This window comes from Diceros bicornis, chromosome 17 (assembly GCF_020826845.1).
Source record: "Diceros bicornis minor isolate mBicDic1 chromosome 17, mDicBic1.mat.cur, whole genome shotgun sequence".
NCBI classification, from domain to species: domain Eukaryota; kingdom Metazoa; phylum Chordata; class Mammalia; order Perissodactyla; family Rhinocerotidae; genus Diceros; species Diceros bicornis.
In genome coordinates, this window is record NC_080756.1 from 32,736,327 (window position 1) to 32,750,964 (window position 14,638).

General features: G+C 40.8%; 1 pseudogene; it reads right to left on the reverse strand.

Annotated features, from left to right (window-relative positions):
* Positions 1-14,638, reverse strand: part of LOC131415557 (protein O-mannosyl-transferase TMTC1-like) — a 194,392-nt pseudogene that overhangs the window by 109,726 nt on the left and 70,028 nt on the right.

Below are 14,638 nucleotides of genomic sequence, written 5' to 3' on the forward strand. Positions count from 1 at the left end.
ATAACAGGAGAAAATCAAACAAAGTTTAATAACATGTATACATGGGAGAAACTAAATAAAACTGAGTTAACTTGCCAGAATGTCAGAAGCTGCCACCTTAAATACCATTTTCAGCTAAAGACAGAGGAGAATGTTGGGGGTAGTGGTCTGGGGCTTCAAAGGGGAGGAAGGCAATTTACATGAAGATGGAAATGTAAATATTTGTTAAACAAATGTTTGCTGGGCCATATGTAGGCAATGTGAACCAAGAGACAGAACTTTGATAAAAATGGGCCTGCTCAGGCCCTTCTGTCTATCACAGAATATCACCTATTTTAAAATATCACCAATTTTACATTACACTATAGTTATCTATGGTGATAGCTCCTTCCTGGAACAGGCCTTCTATCTACCTTAAATTCTTTTAGGCAGTTAGGGGGAAGGTCCAAGTTTCTTTCAGAGTCTTTTGTTAAAAATGATCAAGCCAAAGAGACACATTTTGGGGTGCCCAATTCTGATCCCCCACACTACTCATTTAACATATTTCCCATTTTTAAATTAAATACAAAAAAAAGAGGTAAAGAAAGAAGGAGACAGGAAGAAGTTAATTACAATCATGCTACTTAACATAATGAATTTATGCAAATTAAATATTTCTAGAAAATTACTATCATTATGTTTAATAAAACATAGATATTGTGGTAAATGACTGCTGCTAAAATCCTGAATATACTCCAGTCAATATTTCACATTTAACTGTCGAGCTTTCACCTGGAGGTAAGCCATTGCAAACTAGAGTGAATAAGCAAATTGATCTCCTCCAGACTTCTCTGTGGCTGTCTTTAGAGCTGAGGTAATAAACACCTTAGCTCCACAAGGATCTAACTGTTATACACGCCAAGGACTGTCCCTCTGGAACTATCAATGCTGGTGACAGAGGGCAGGTCTCGTGAAGAGGAAATCGTGAGCAATAATTACCTAGGCATGTAAAGGACTCTCTTGGCCACCACAAAACCCACCCTGAAGAAGAAATTGCTGGCTGGAATGAACAGGAAAACCAGGAACAACAAGCCCAGTAAAACTTCCTTGTGCTGCAGTCTCTGAAACATACAATAATGAAGGATTAATTAATTTTGGTTTAATTCCACTTCAGTCAGCATTTAAGCATCTCTTTCATTTTTAAGTTCTCATTGAAGAATGACTAAATTAGACCAAGGTAAAGCTTTTGATCAGTGTGCTGAATTCATCAGAGAAAGCCCTCAGGCTAAAACCCCTGGCACATCAAGATATTCACACGTCCCCCTGACACACGTTTGCCACCCAGAAACATCTGATAATTGTACAACACAATAAGAGACCATTACTCTTTGTTCCGGGCAGCCCTATGGCAACACTGCTTCTTGGTCTGGCTCCTTTCAGAATCCCTGTCCCCCCAGGGAACTCGTTTCCAGGGAGCAAAGCAGCTGGAGAGAATCAAGCTCACTAAGGCATCCTGGAGAATTATTGTCCTTTCGGAAATAGAACGCATTGGAAAAAAAAACAAACCCACACACAAAGCCCACCAGGAGAAGCACAGCTTAGCATGAAGGAAATTAAATGAGAATGGTAAAATTTGGAGCACCAATGAGGGAAATCATTTGAGCAAGGAGTTTCTTAGCACCTCTCAAATTAAACCAGTAAGCAAGTGTTTGTTCCATGAGGTTTTTTTGAATCAGAAATCATTACAATTCGTTAAACTGAGAAAGCGCCTTTCTCTGATATTGTATATATTAATTTGTGAAGTTTTTCTGTCATTTATAAATACCAGGAAAAAATTCTGTTTATTACTAATAATATGTTATAATGGACACCATAAAAATAGTTTGCATTTCAATGTGCGTATGTAATAAGATACATTTGAAGGGAGGCCTATTTAAAATAGACTTTACTGTATTTAATGCATGATGTTGTTTTTTCTTTTAAAAAATGTTTAAAAAGAAAACCATAGAGAACTTTCCATGTAATACACCCTATTAATTAATCCTAAGAACTAAGACGAGTGCAGGTATTAACAGCACTTACACCAGGCCATTAATCATAGTCCTGGATCACGTGTTATCCAATGAGCTTCCTCCCTGCCCCTCATCGAGGTTATCAGAGAACAGCCTAGCTGGGGATCTGAAAGAGGCATTGCCTTCACACCCCCAATATCACCCCTTCTTGCCTGACCAAATGCTGCTTCCTCACTATGGTGACCATACGTGTATGTCCTTTGCTCAACAGAATGCTGAGCTCTTCAGCAGCCACTAGGTTGGGAGAAAGCAGGTGTCAGGTGACAGCAGATGCCCAACTCCTGAGCCTGCCTCCCTCCTCATTCTCTGAGCCCCTGCAGTGGGCAGGATCCCCAAGGCACTCACTGCTACTGGGGACACAGGGATGGGCTCTTCAGGCTCAAAGCACAGCCTCTATTCCCTCCATGGCAATCATCCCAGTTGTAATTGCATATTTATCTATATGCTTACAGTCTGTAACGTCTCCACTAGACTGTAAGCTCCATGAAGGCAAGGAGCTGGTCAATTGTGCTCACTGTGCATACTTAGTGCTTAGCTCAGTGCCTGGTACTTAGTGGGTGCGCAGAAATATTTGTTGAATAAATCAATAAATGAATAAATATTCTGAGCAAGAAAGAAAATTGGGTGGGAGAAGGGGAATGGGTAGAAAGGGCATCCTGTGGAGGTGACAATCTGGATGTGAAAAATGAGTGAACGCTTATAAGGCAGAAAACATTGAGGGAGGGGTTCCAGAATGTTCCAGAAACATTTCCAGGCAGAAGGTACAGAATGTATAAGGCAGGTAGGTGTCCAATGCCACACAGTGTAATTAAGAGCCATTCCGTCCTTCTAGAGTGTGAAGTGCAAGGGAAGAATGGCAGAAAATAAGACTAGACATGTGGGCAGGAGACAGATCATGAAGGTCTTCTATGACATGCTGTGCAGTTGACCTTTACCTAGAGGCCATGGGGAGGTTCCTCATGCGTGGAAAGTAAAGCCTCAGATCAGGAACAGCCGTTCAGACTCAAGTCACGCCCCTGCCACTAATACACCATTGGTCACCTTGGGCAGGCACATCTGCCTTTCCATCTTCAAGGTGCTTCAACTATAAAATGAGACAAGTGAGGCTTAGAGCTCAGAGCTCAGCCCAGTGGGACTGGGATCCAAAGGTTCCTCTAGCTCGGAAAGTTGGTGTTATCCAAATTGTTACCCTCTGATATGAGGCCATGGGGGGGGGGAGCAGTGGAGGCCACCGCTCCCTATTTCTAGTGGGGACTGCAGATCTGAAAAGGCAAGAAGGAAGCTTGTGTTTCTCTTTATTTGAAAAATATCCCACCTAAGATAGGGCAAACTGTCCCATTTCCATGAAGATGGTTTTGAAAACAAAGTTCACAAATGATTCTTTAAGCTAAACTTTAATTGTCCATACTACTATTGATCCTTCCTCCTCTTCAATCAGCTCAGATTTAAAATATTTAAGAAGATATTTCTTCAAAATACAAGTGAATGTGCCAAGCAGAAAATTGGGAAGTTGGAAAAATTTTTTTCACTAGGACATGGCTAAATTTTCTAGGACAAGAAAAACTGGGAGGACAGCCCCGTTTTGGATCTTGGGGATCACAGATATGACAAAATTTGCTAAACAATGTACAGCTTTTTTCAGCCTAATAGGTTTAGATGAAACTCAGAAAGACCAAGAGACTAAAAAGATGGACTTTTGGGACATTTTCCAAAGGAAGTGCTTTAATTTCCAAAGGGACTAGTTCGTTTTTAGGAAAAGAGTCCAATGGAAATTGACTTATTCCTAATTACATGAGGAAAGGAAATAGAGATTGGAATTAAAGTACCTAATAATACAGCTACTAACAACATACATCATTCTACCTATGATCAACTGTGTGACTTCAGGAGAATGACTTTTTTGTGCTTTAACTGGATGATCAGTTTAAAATAAAGGTGTGGAGAGCTGACCTATCCTATCTCCTAGCAAACTTGTGCAAACAAGAGGTGAGATATCAATATACTCCCCATGGCAGCTATTACTGGGCTTGCTTTTCATTTTCTGGCTTGAGAGGACGCAGAAAAGTCTCCTCCTGAGCTGTAAAGAGGTAAATACCTTCTCTTAACACCACTGTAAGTGTCTTCAAGGTGACCGATGTAGGCCCAGAGAGTCTCTCAGCTGCCATTGGCACAGACACGCGTCTGCCCAAGCGGCTCACGGAACAGCAGCAGTTTTCCTCAATGCTGTCGATTACCGCAGATGAATTCCAGCTCTGGGGCCGAAGTGTAACCTGGAAGCTCTTCACTCCTAGCTCAGCTTCCAGAGCACGGGGCACAGCTGATGAAACAGGGAGACCACACAGATACAGACAGACTCAGACACGTACACAGACAGACCGCAACGTAGACAAGAGAGTCTGGGGGCCGTCTTAAGTTAAGAAAAGTTAAAAGCTGCTTCTGAGAAGCTGAATCACTTCTGTCATCTTTCCTAATGATTTTCTATTCAGTTGTGTCTCTGATTTGGGATTAAACTGGCACAATGCCATGCTGCAGAGGGGTTCAGGACAAATCTCCCATGACACGAGCACAGGCCACATTGTTATCTCAAATGCAGACATGAACAGATGACTCATTTAGCTTTTTCTTTCCTTTGAAAGCAACAGGACAAAGCTGACTGGGACAGAAAATAGTTGTTTCAGGACCTCAATGGCATGGCTGCCAGCCACACTCTACCCTGCTCCAGCCGGTGATTCATTTTATGACTTTCATAAGCTCTAAAATTCATTGATAAAATTTAAGTGAAGAAACTCAGGGGCCCAGCCCCATGGCGAAGTTGTTAAGTTCGCACACTCTGTTTGGTGGCCTGGAGTTTGCAGGTTTGAATCCCTGGCGCAGACAAAGTCACCACTCATCAAGCCATGTTGTGGTGGCGTCCCCATACACAAAATAGAGGAAAATGGGCACAGATGTTAGCTCAGAGCTAATCTTCCTCAGCAAAAAGAGGAGGATTGGCAACGGATGTTAGCTCAGAGCCAGTATTCCTCACACACACAAAAAATTTAAATGAAGAAACTAAATACCTGGGAGACAAAAGTGGATTTATATACCTCAGTCTTCTCCCAGCCAATGTAAAACTTGCTTTTCCAAGGCCAAACTTTCTCTCCCAAGAGGCACCAATGATAGACAGATGAAGGCAGATTAAAATCAGTGTATTTATAAAATTATGAGACATAATATCTCATTCTTCTACCACCTCCTATTGATCGTCACCTGGAAGATGGTACCTTTGCTCAGTAATCTGAAATCAATAAGGAAAAGAAACTGAATATAATGTACAATTTCCCTCACTTAGTAATGATCCAAGTATTTTAGAGCTGCATTTCCTGAAGGTAATCAAATGTTCATCATACTTTATCAAACAAACATGGTGAGAAATTTCTGGCTTACTTTATGACATATGAAAGTAACAATAAATCCAGGAAGCTTCTATTTTAGCAGCTAAAAAGAAGAGAAAGATTTACTTGCAAAACAGCTTCTGGAGGAGCTCCTATTAATAGTAGATATGATTTCTGTTATCCATGCTGCATTTAAGCAGTGCTAAGTATCTTCTATAACCAAAATATGTTGCATCTCTTTGAACAGGACCCAATTTCCTACTTCTGAGACATATGGTGATAAAAGTGTGATGGATTATTTTGCTTTTTAAGAGGTGTATAAAATGCTACTTTTACAGATAACTCACTTCCACTTCCCCCATACAGTCCACTTCCCCCATACAGTCCACTTCCCCCATAATTGAATGTATATTCAAACAGCCTACCTCCATCATTTAAAAGGGCAATTGTAATTGACTAATAAAATTTATCAATAGGTAGAAAAAGAAGCCTTGTGTTCAAAAATGGCACCAAATATCTGTACTTCTATGAGCTCAGCAGACGTTCACATACACATGCGTCAAGACATGGAAGACACATCCATAAAGGGATTGCTTTCCATCAAATGGTATCAACCCAAATCTTTAAAATGTATCCAAGAAAGAGGAAACTTTATATGATCCACACGAAGCTTGAAAATGTGGTAAAGACACAGCAAGAACTCAGCTCAATGATCACTAATTGGGAGTTACTTTTTTCTAGAAAATTCCTTCAAGATGTAGAAAAAAATGTGTTTGGCTAAAAGCAAGCAGTAAAACTGGTTTTCCATCAACATTTGGCATTAAATTGTTACCCAAAAAAGCCCTTGTTAAATAAGGTCCTATGTCTGTCTATATATAGTATCTGTATATAGATGATTAGAATCCACTGGCCAAAGTCACCAATGTCAAAAGGAATTGTGAAGATTTGAATGACTAGAATTTTCTAGCGATTCCAGGAAGGCTGACATTAAAAATGTTCCTCTCATTGGGTAACTTTTTAATACCAAATACCAGAGTCCTGATGTTGGAAATCAACCTGAGCCAATTTGGAAGCTTAAAGATTGCCAGGTCCTCTGTAAACACTGGTGGTGCCTGGTGTTTAGAGCCTGATGGGATGTAACACTACAGCAAGTCTTGGATAAAATGCAGCTGGAAGTACAAACACTTATTAGCATGCAAGTATAAAAAGAATTTTCCACCACCTACCCTTGTAGGCTCAGGGAAGTCCCCACTGTCTCGAGGCTCTCCTATACAACCTCGCATGGAAAGCTCGCCCCGAGGACAATGTAAGAATCCTCTGAGGCAGGGCAGCCCACCTCCTAGTCAGGTTGGGCTCAGAGCCTTCATGAAGTGTGGGGACATGGGGCCAAACAGAGCCCAGGTTCTAGCTCCTTAAGTCTGCTGGGCTTGCCAATCTCAGACCTCTTTCATTTAAGGGTGATGGTACCTGTACAACCTTCCTAGCCAACCGCCTATCTTGGCCACCACTTATTTCACCAGCATAAAACTATTTTCTAACAGCCCTCATCCTGAAGAATAAGCCTTTGGTATGGATTTTGACAACAATATTGGAAGAGCACGTGGAGGCCCCTCAAGAGCATGGACTCCTGAGTAGAGCCCTTTGAAAGCCAACTACCTACCCCCAGAGTGTTCATTAAAGTTAACTTAACCTTACACTCAGGCAACATGTTGACACCGATGCATTTTTAAAGTAAACTGTCACACAGATGATATAAAGCCTCATTCTGGGCTTTTGTCCCTCCTTTTTACTTTTGTGTCTCTTTTTTAATCAACAGTCAATAAGGTGAGCAGATGGCTTTCCTCGCAAGATCTCTTACACTTACTGTTGACTGGTTAGAAACTCTCTATAACTTTAAAATAAAAAACTCCAAAGAAACCCTTGCTTAGGTGGTGCTATTAAAGGATAACTCTGTGAAGATTTGTATGGCTGGTGTTATTCTTGAGAGAAGGGATAAGATAAGTTTAGACAATTTTTAGATAGTGCACTGAAGGGGCCATTACAGGTCTGTACAATTTATCCACCCACCTTCATATGTCTAAATCAACACTTCTCCAATAATCTGAAATTTATTTGATGACAGAATCCCTATTTTGAGTAAACCCTCTTGCATCCTGCATAATGCTAGAACACTCTTTGAAAAATGCTGGTGATAAACTACCCCAGACAGAATGAGGTTAAAAAGAAAAGTTTCCACACAAAACCTCTCTCAAGAAACCATCTCAGTATCTGGCAAATCTTTCTTGTGTCTGAAATACATCCTTCTTGTGATATTTTAAACCCATTTCCTGCTCTTCTCTCCTAAGCAGAGATGAGAGCAGCAGATCACCATTTTCATCGTAAGAAATCATTATTCATTTAGAGAACCTTATTACAATGTCCATCTACTTCCTCTGCTGCAACACCAGTGAGTCCAATTTGTTAAATATATCTTAGGATTTAATCTCCAACAAGGAATAACCATCTTTGTGGCTCTACTTGGAATGCCATGGTGCTTAGAGACTACTGTAGGGTCACATGAGGATTAGGCTCTATGGTCAGCAAATAAAGCAAAAATCATGCATAGTCAAGATTACTCTTGAAAATCCTTTAGAAAGGCTCCATGTTGAAGAATACATCTTTGAAGAAGCCAAACCCAGAGAAATCATTCTTCAGAACTGGGATGAATGGCTATTTCTTTGATTGAGCACTAGATAAATTAAGACTCATGTAAGGATGTCACGTTGTATGAAAAATGCATATCTTGAAACACTAGAATCCCATTTACCACAGCAAGATTCTCACACCATGAGGGCTCATAGGAACTGACATTGCCTGACAGAAGGACAAATTCACCCCTCTCATCCTCTGCTCTCTTCTGGGACTATGCTTATTGAAGGAAATAGCCAGAAATTTACCTACTCTATAAGTTGTTACTCTCTCTTCTCGTTTTCGGTTTTTGTTTCTTCTGAAAATTTTTACTGATCAAGTATAATTGATTTGTGTAAATATATCTAGGAGACATATACATATTTATCTTTTAAATTTGACTAAATATATATGTATAAATATGTATATAAAGTGCAAGGCAACGTAAGTTTGTTCAATTTTGTTTTGTTTCATTTCCATAAACCTTGTTTCAATAAGCATTCAGCACACACCCACTATATGCAAAGGACTGTTGGGCAAAAAGATGAATACAATATTACTCTGCACCCGAAGACTTCAAAATTGATGTAGAGATGAACAAATAAAACTACATTCCAAGTAAGACTACGCTAAGTATCATAATTAGACAAAATCCCCTTAATTACCTTGTGTGAGTCCTCTTAAAAATCCTCTTCCCCATTCCTGGCAGTGGTTCTCTTAGTAACCAGGGCCACTCATCATCCTCTCATTCACAAATTTGGATGCAGTGCCTCGTATGTGCCAGACACTATTCTATGGTCCCTGGGATATATCAATGAGCCAAACAAAGGAGACTTCCCTACCTCCATGAAGCTAACATTCTAACTGGGATGGGGAGTGGGGTCAAGAGACATGACAAACAAATTAGTAAATTATGTAGTAGTTAAAAATGTGATAAGTATTACAGGAAAAAAGAAAGATAGAGCATGACAACGGGTGCCAGGAATGCGGGGCTTCAGGGTGGGTGGGGGTTGGCTGCAATTTTACACAGAGTGCTCGGGGGAGGCCTCAGTGGGAAGAGGATAATTCAGTAAAGACTTGAGGGAGGAACCCTGGGGCAGCGTGTTCCTGGCCTCAGAGGACCAGGCAAAGGTTCTAGGCAGTACGGTGCCCACTGTATTCAAGGAGAGGCAAGGAGGACCGCGTAGCTGGTGCTGAGCAAGCAGGGAGGAGGTCAGAGGTGGTGGGAGAGGTAACAGTTGGGCAAATCGGGCTCAGACCACGTCGGATCTTGATTGCCGTCCTAAGTTTTTACTCAGAGTAAAATGGGAAGCTGCTGGAAGATTTTGAGCAAAAGAGTGATGTGTCTAACACATGTCTAATGTGTTATTCTGGCTGCTGTTCTAAGAATAGAGTGGGGAGAAAATGCAAGGTTAGAAGCAAAGAGGTAAGGTGGTAGAAAGCATGGCGACTAGGACCAGGGTGACAGTGAGAAGTGGATATATTTTCATGGCAGATCGGAAAATATTTAGTGATGGATTGGATATAATGGTTGAGAGAAAGACAGCTGTCAAACATTTTGTCCTGAGCAACTGGTCGTTTGGCTTTTCCATCACCAAGAAGGAGAAGACTGTGGTGAGGGGACAGGCTGTGCAGAAGACCGCAGTGCAGTTTTGATGAGTGAGATGCAGCTGGTATTCAGGGATAGATGCAGTTCCGTTACACCTTTGTTTCTGAACGCCCTCAGGTCCCTTACATATACCATCTAATTCTTTCTCGTAACATTTCAGAAAGAGAGGTAGAAGACCATGTCATCATCAAAATTTCCAAGTGTGAAAAGTAACACATACAAAAATTATATAGTTTATCTAAAGATTCAGAGATAAAGCATAGCCCTCATTTTTCCCCCTATATAATAGGCAACTGCTTTTTACTTGGTTTATTGTTGGTAGTGTTTTCTCCCTCAGGAGGTTGTCTCCATCATGTTTGCCTCACTTTTACAGGCGCTTTAGGTAGCATATTTAGGGCTAAATAGAAACACACTAAGAATTTGACGTTAGCCACGTCAGTCTCCAATGCATTAGGCAATTTCCAACAGGCTTTGCATGTAGTGAACTTGCTTTAGCTGCTTTTATCCTTAATTGTGTTTTCCATTAGTTTCTTAGGATAGAAAAAGAGTGTGTTCCTTTAAACAGAATTCCATGTTCTGAACAGAAATAGGAAGGACAGGATGGATCCAGAATATAAAAATGACTTTTGACCTTTATAACAATTTTCAGAAATTCAGAAATACAGTGACTAAATGGTAATGAGTTCCTTTTGTAAGAGTATGGAGCATTAAGTATCTTTCAGGTTAAAACTGACTTTACCATTTAAAAAGTAGCAATTATTTTTGGCACACTGAGCTAATAATACAGATTATGAAATCTTGGTCAGAATCACAAGGAGTAAAAATAAAAACATTTAAATCAAGAAAAAGAAATAAAGCTGTTGGTGATCTCTACTCTTTCCATAACACAATTATCCAATTTTCCCAATTTAGAGATTCTTTAAGGGACAAGAATAAACATGTGAGAAGCAGGTTTAGTAAGTCATTTTGTTAATTAAATACTTTGATTCTTGAAAATATATTTATCTTGTGAAGGCAAATTTAAAAAGTTAAGTTATTAAATGATGTGAAAAACTCTGTCAGACCTATGTCAAAAGACAACCAGTTACAGTGTTCCAGGTACAATGGACTTAGTATTAAACATAATCTCAGGAAGAGGGATTTGTGTAAAATTCCACTCGGGACAAGGAGAATAACTTCACAGGTTATATATTAATAATTGACAAAAAGGAATGCCTTGAGAAAGACTTTGCTCAAGGGCCTTTGACTTTCAGATGGCCACCATAAAAAGTTGCATTTCTAGTGTCTATTTTGTTCCAACCACCACCGTGCAGAAGGATGGAGAAATCAAGCAACAGTAGGAAGGGGTTTTGTGAACAACAACAAAAGAAGGTGATTTATTTATTTCCAGCTTATTTTTGCTAAATTTCCAATCTCCTTTAAAAACATCTCTAATGTTTTCCTTCTGTAGCTTGCCTGCTTAGTGATAACTGTAATGCTTATTTATAAATAAGTCACTGAATTTTCCCATTCTTTGCTTCCTTTAATGAATATTCAGTTTTAACAAATGGAGTAGTTTTATGTTATGATTCTTCTCTTCTGTTACATTTGAACATACTGACTTCCCAAACTATGTGCAAGCGTTAAAAACCTGAAAGTATGTTACTACCATTAGCTCTTATGACAAGAATTTAAACAAGCTCCCCATCACCTGAAGTCAAGGATGAAGGGAGGTGGGGAGGGGGGATGATTAATTTTCATAAGCGGCAGTAGCATCAGACATAGATTCTGATCACGGAAACACGCCTGGACCTTGAAAAATAGAGACTCAAAAAAGGCAGGCAATTTTTTTCTTTGTCTTTTTTTAAGTCTTTTAAAGAGTCTGGTTATTCCTACAAAATGGAGACAGGAGACTTATTATGCCTCTGGACTTATGCTGTGACAATTTCTTGATGATGGTGATGACGATGATGATGACAAAGACCGTGACAACAGCTGACAGATGCTCGATGCTTCGCATATGCGCCACTGTGCTGAGTGTCTCCTGTGGCCTGCCCTGGTTCAATATCACAATGACCCTACACTATGGTGCAGGAACAAGGCTGAACGAGGTGAGCTCAGAGCTGGTGAATGGCAGAGCCTGGCCTCACACTCAGGTCAGTGTTAATCACTCCACAGCCTCCACTTGTCCCAGCCTCAAGACTCTTGATCTGGAACTCGCGGCAGCGCTCCTCCATGTGCACACGTGGGCTGCCTCCAACACAGAGTGGACCGGCTCCAGGGCTCATCAGACAATGAGTAGGTGTGAAATCCACACTGTCATTCTGGGGATCTGACAGGGGACACTAGTCATGATAAAATCAATTTACTGAAGAACTAGAAGTGACCTTAGCCAGCAATGATCTATTCCCCTCATTTTATAGCTGAGGATACAGGAACCTTTAGAGATGAAATGACTTTCGCAAAGTTAAACATCTCACTGGGATGAGAAGACTAGAAGAAACAAGTCGGGGGCCTTGTGGTAGATGGAGGTACAAACAGAGGCATGGATGAAGGACAGAGACCCAGGTGAATGGATATCAGTTAAATCTTCTTTGCCAAGTTAAAAAAAATTCCTATAAGTTCATAGATTCTTTAAAGTTTCTAGTTTTTTAAAAATTTTATTTTTAAGAATGCCTTCTGATGTCAAGTGAGACTGTGCAACTCTTTGTGATTCATACAAATTCTCCTCCCTTGAGTCACTCCCACGGTTTGTTCACATTGCTCCCATTTCCTGACACATCCAACCCCACAATTCCATCCCCTTCTTTCTCCATCATCTTCCCGTGGACTCCACTGACTCTGCCCCTACATCCCGGACGTTGCCCCTGCTCCTCACCTCTGATCCTTCTATCCCAGAGTGACCTCAGGACCTGAACACCCCCCACAGGGCCACGCAGAGCCTCTTGAGGAAACCCAACTGTGAAGTGATAACATCAAGAAATGTTTGAATTAGATGGATGGGAGATTTCTAGAACTTTCTTAGGAAGTATGTATTCGCTCCCCAAAAAATAGAAGGAAAAAGAAGAAACAGTTAAATTCTACTAATCATTCAAAGGTAGCCTTTAGAAGGAGAACGAGAGTGATTTGCAAGGAAGCTCACAGGAATGTTGAGTGAAAATCTGCTTAACAGTCTCAAAGTCGAAGACTGCAGCAGAGTCTCTGAGATAACATATACAGTATACGACCAGACAAATCACTAAAAAAATGACTAAGAGTAGGAGAAAAAAGTGTGTCTCCTGGGGCTAGGGAGTTATTGACTGTTTGGAGCCAGAGAGCAGATTTTTTGTGTGAAGGCAATTTCCTACGATTTTCACCCTGACCGTGAATCACTCTGCAGAGAACTGTAAGGGGCCGTTTATGGGAGGGAAGATCATGATGAATGTGTCCAGGAGCCTTCAGATAACTAAGGAGCGCTTGCAGAAAACTTTGCTGGCACTTTCCCAAGCTCTGCATCTGAGCTCCACTCAGCACAGCTTAAAGGATGCCCTGGCTTCCCGACTCGCAGATACTCAGGTTGGGTTTCTGCCCTTCTCACCTGACTCCTCACCTTTGTCCACAAAATGTCCTTTTGCATTCCTTGGAAAATTACCCCTCCCAGTTTTTCTTTTGCCTAAATTCCATCCAACCCTCACTTCTAAAGGAACTGAAGCAGAAGTCACAGTCACCACCCAGGTGGGTAATTAGTATTAATTGGCTCTGAGGGTCCCTCTCTGGAGACTTCAGAGTGACAAGCCAGATGAAATCCTCACCGGAGATGAGTTGTTTCAATCATCACAGCCTCCTCTGCACAGCTTTCTATGCTAAATGGCAGGAAGGCTGAGATACAAGCAGCCAAAACTCATGGACTCACTTCTTTCTTCTCTCACTCATTTCATTCAACTGACTGTTACTGAGCACCTATTGTAGACAGGGCTTTGTACCAGGCAGTGAAACAGCTGGGCCATTACCCACACGACCATCGTTTCCAATTAAAAATATCCAAAGACTTTGGGGCAAATTTCATTATGGTTCATGTAAACATAAGGGGAATGAGTACTGCAAATTACCAAGACATCCTGGACTAAGCTGAAGATGAATTCTCACAGATCTCTTCTATACTTATTTATTAAGATAATGATCAACTAATGATGCTTATTCCCCTAAATATCATGATTGTTTTTTTCTGGAGTTGGCAAAAGTATTCCCAAGTGATCTATATGCCTAATAAATCACCTGACCTTAAATATGGCTCAGATAGATGCAGAATTCCTTCCAGTTTACTCTTCAGTTTATTGTGTATATCTATGTCAGTGCCATGATCTGCTGTATTGCACTGTATATCCATAATCGAATCCATAACCTATTTGGAATGAGGTATAATGAGCAAATAATCATTTCACAGTAATGTGGTAGACAGGCTTTAAGGTGGCCCTATGATTCCTGTCTCCTATTGTTCATGTGTTTGTGCAATCCCCTCCCCTTGATGGGGGGTGAACATGTTTGTAGCCATTAGGCTATGGCAAAGGTGATGTAATCACTCCTGTGATTACAACATGTTATATAAGTCTTCATCTTGCTAGCAAACTGATGCTAGAGACTTTCTCCCTTGCCGGCTTTGAAGAAGTAAGCTGCAAGTTGTGAGGGAGCCTCTCGAGAGGACCATTTAGCAGGAAACTGTGCACTACAGTTCCTATAGGAGCTAGAAGTAACCCCTGGCTGATAGGCAGCAAGAAGCTAGGGAGCTCAGCCTTACAGCTACAAGAAGATGAATTCTGCCAAGAACTGAAGGAGTTTGGAAGTGGATCCATCCCCAGTCAAGCCTCCAGTTGAGAACCCAGCCCTGGCCAACATCTTGATTGTAGCCTTGTAGAGGACCCAGCTAAGCTGTGCCTGGACTCCTAAGCTATAGAAACTGTCAGATAATAAACCTGGGTTGTTTTAACCTGCTAAGTTTGTAG